The 4057-nt window shown below is 41.3% G+C and overlaps 1 non-coding gene across 1 annotated transcript; it reads left to right on the top strand.

The window, feature by feature from the left end:
• The first annotated feature begins 3450 nt into the window (after window positions 1-3450).
• LOC141654317 (small nucleolar RNA R71) lies at window positions 3451-3557 on the top strand. Its single transcript, XR_012547878.1, has one exon. It is a non-coding gene; the product is annotated as a small nucleolar RNA R71 (small nucleolar RNA).
• Window positions 3558-4057: the final 500 nt, after the last annotated feature.

The raw sequence follows: 4057 nt of genomic DNA, 5'->3' as shown, positions 1-4057 counted from the left end.
AAGGACACCCAACTTGTTCAAGGCATATTCACATATGAACTTGGTGGATAGAAAGGATTTTCTAGCATACTTGCCAAATGTATCCCTATGGGAGTTAGAAATGAAAATTACCTCCGGATAGTTTGATAATTGAGCAATTTCCGGAGTTGTAGATGTTGTTGCTTCCAAGGGAGGTTGTTGTTGTTGCACTTCCAAGTTTGAACTAGCTACCACCATAGCCAATGAGGCTTTCTTTGCTTGAAGACTCTTTTGTCTTGTTGAGGGTGCCTTTGCCTTAGGTGCCTTTGTTGCTCCTTTTGTTATTGCCATTGATGATTTAACCAAGAAAAGAGTGAAAATCTTCAATTTCCAAGTATACCCAAATCGATTTTAAGATGAAAGGCTTTGCCTTTATAATTTCAAAAATCGACTCAAAGGTTGAAGATTTTGGTGCTTGGTTTGATTTTTGTTGGAAGAGGAGTGATTAATTGTTGTTAAAAGGAAGTTTGGATTTGGTTTTGTTGAATTTGGTTGAGGAAATCTTGTTTTGGTGGTGGAGAGGATGAGGGTTTTGAGGGTTTTGGTAGTGTTTTGAATGAATGAATGAAGAAATGAATGAGGGAGGGGGTATTTAAAGTACCCGAAAAATTTGAAACAGCAGGGGAAGACGGGCGTCTTTCCGTCGGGACGCTCGGATTCTGCCTCTTTTGGCTTCAGGAATCTCGCCTAAAGACGGGCGTCTTTCAGCAAAGACGCTCGGATTTATCAATTGCGGGACGGGCGTCTTCTGCCGAAGACGGGCGGATTCTCTTCCAGTGAGATTTCTTGTTTTTCATAGGCAAAAAGACGGACGTCTTTCCTTCCAGGACGGGCGGATTTTTGAAGACGAGCGTCTTCTCTTCCAGGACGCTCGGATTCTTCAACAGACCCAAAATTCCAAATTCTCAGCTCAGAAGGACGGGCGGTTTCTGACAAATATGCCCGGGTTGCCTGAAGACGGGCGAATTCCCTGGAAAACGCTCGGATTCACCCTGTTTTACCCGGATTCAGTTCCATCCGTGCACTTGCATATCCCTTGTCATTTTTCATTCTTCAAATCCCGTGTTCTTCATTGTAGGGGCATTACTAAGGCATGAATAGCCTAGGCAATTGCCATCCCCACACTAAACTAAAGCACTACACATCAATTAAAATCATTAGTCCCTCCCTCTCTTCTCTCAAAAATGATAATTAACTTGATCAAAGCATAAAAATCCACAATTGACAAAAATGCAATGTAAGAATTAAAATGCAAGTTAGGGAGTTAGAAATATTTACAAATGGTGGTTTAGGGAGGACTCCACCAAACTCTCATCCTTAGTGAGATGTCATGGGGGCATGTCCAAGGTGTTGTTGATGTTGCTCAACACCTTGAAGAAGTAGTCAAAAGCTTGTTCATTATCATGATAAAGATCTTCAATAGATCTTTGCCCTTGTTGTCGGTCTTGATCGATAGCATTACCAATATAGGGATTGAAAATCCCTTCAAACTCGTCGTCCCAAAGACCACAAACTTCATCTACTTGGTCACTAAAGATCTCTTGAGTTGATAGAGACAACTCTCCCATTTTCTTGTCTTGGCCAATGAGGCCATCTTCTTCAATGCTTTACTTTGGTGAGCTTTTCAAGCTCTCTTTGTTACAATTCACTTACTCTTTGAATGGAGCATCTTCAATTTTCTTCTTCCATTGGAATTCCGACTTCTTCCTATCATCCTTCCGGCTATAATGATCAACAATAAAGCATGATTCATGCAAACGGGGAGCTCTCATGGTCTTGTCAAGATTGAAAGTTATGCTCTCATCTCCCACTTCTAGAGTGAGCTCTCCATGCTTCACATCAATCACCGCACCCGCGGTGTGTAAGAAAGGTCTTCCTAGAATGATTGGAATGTTGGAGTCTTCTTCCATGTCAACAATGACAAAGTCCACCAGGATAAAAAATTTCCCAACTCTTACGGGAACATCTTCCCATATCCCTAATGGTGTCTTCGTCGATCTATCGGCCATTTGGAGTGTGATATTGGTGCATTTAAGCTCTCCCATCCCCAACCTTTTACTCACCGAGTACGACATAACACTCACACTAGCCCCTAGATCACATAAGGCTTTGTTGATCGTGGTGTCGCCAATGGTACACGGTATTGAGAAACTTCCCGGATCTTTGAGTTTTGGAGGTGAACTCCCTTGAAGTATTGCACTACTCACCTTAGTGAAGGCGATAGTCTCAAGCTTCCGGATCGACTTCTTCTTTGTGAGGATGTCTTTCATGTATTTTGCATAGGCCGACACGTGATTGATTAATTCCGTGAAAGGAATTGAGACTTCTAAATTCTTCACAATTTCCATAAATTTTCCAAGTTGGTCATCAAATTTGGGCTTGGCTTGACGACTTGGAAAAGGAAGTCTAATCACAATGGGCTCCTTCTCCTTGACCTTGTCTTCATTTTTCTTTGAAATTTCTTCTCCATCCTTGGAGTTTTGCACAATTTATTCTTTGTCACTAGCTTCCACAACTTCATTCTCAACTTGCCTCTTCGGTGCTTCATACCTTGTGCCACTTCTCAAGTGAATGGCACTAACCGATTCATGTCTTGGGGGATTACTTTGAGGTGGTAATTGCCCCTTTTGTCTTTGTGAGCTTGAAGATGCTAGTTGAGTCAATTGGGTTTCCAACATTTTGGTGTGAGCTAGGATGTTGTTGATGGTGATTTCCTTTGCTTGACTATCTTTTTGCATTTGAGTGAAAAACTCTTGTTGATTTTTTTGCATTTGGAGGACCGCTTTTTGAACATCCAAACCTTGGTCATTTTGTTGATTGTATGGAGTTTGATTTTGGTAACCTTGGTTTTGGTTGTAAAAGGGTCTTTGATTTTGGTTTCTCATAGGAGGTGGGGTGTATGTTGATTGAGGGTTTTGAACATTTTGGCTTTTGTATGAGAGATTTGGATGGAATTTGGTGTTTTCATTGTAATAGTTTGAATAAGGGGTACCACTTTTGTATGCTTGGAAAGCATTCACTTGTTCATTTGTTCCCCTACATTCACTTTGGTCATGTCCCAAAGTTCCACAATTCTCACATATCCCACTTGGGATTGATGAAGATGCCGTCATGGCATTAACATGATGCTTTGGTGATTTTGAGGCTTCTTCAAGTCTAGCCATTGATTTTTCAAACTTCAAGTTAATGGTATCAATGTGAGCACTAAGTTGATTACCCAATTGATTAATGGAGTCCACTTCATGCTTTCCTCCTCTAGTAGCCTTGCGAGGTCTACTATATTGTGAGTTATGGACCGCCATTTCCTCAATTTTGTTCCAAGTTTGATTATCGTCAACTTCGGTGAACATTCCATTTGATCCCATGTTGAGAATGTTCCTTGAATCTTCATAAAGACCGTTCCAAAATTGTTGTACCAAGAACCACTCGCTAAGTCCATGATGAGGACAAGAGCGGCAAATTCCCTTCAATCGCTCCCAAGCTTCATACAAAGATTCTTCATCCCTTTGCTTAAAGCCCGTAATTTGAGCTCTTAGCATGTTAGTCTTTTCCGGTGGATAGAACTTTTTGTAGAACGCTAGAGCCAATTTCTTCCAAGAATCAATTCCGAGAGTAGCCTTATCAAGGCTTTTCAACCATTGTTTGGCGGTGCCAATTAGAGAAAAAGGAAATAAGACCCATCGAATTTGGTCTTGAGTTACACCGGTTTGTGAGATCGCATCACAATAGTCACAAAAAGCCTCCATATGAGAATGAGGGTCTTCACTAGGCATCCCCCCAAATTGGCTTTTTTCGACTAATTGGATAAATGCGGATTTGGCAATAAAATTTCCGGTTAGATGTTGTGGTGTGGGAGTACCATTGGGTAGGTTCTCCTCGGTGGGTACGGAATGTGATGATAACTTAGGCATTGTGGGTTGATTTTGTGTTGGATTTTGTGTTGGGTTCTCCTCACCTTCTCTTGCAAAAGGGTTGATGAACTCAATGGTATTTGGTTGAATAACCTCACTAACACCTCTTAAAGTTCTCCTAGCAAGTC

The sequence above is a fragment of the Silene latifolia genome, chromosome 4 (genome assembly GCF_048544455.1).
Source record: "Silene latifolia isolate original U9 population chromosome 4, ASM4854445v1, whole genome shotgun sequence".
In the NCBI taxonomy this organism is placed as follows: domain Eukaryota; kingdom Viridiplantae; phylum Streptophyta; class Magnoliopsida; order Caryophyllales; family Caryophyllaceae; genus Silene; species Silene latifolia.
This window is presented reverse-complemented; position numbering and strand designations above follow the sequence as displayed.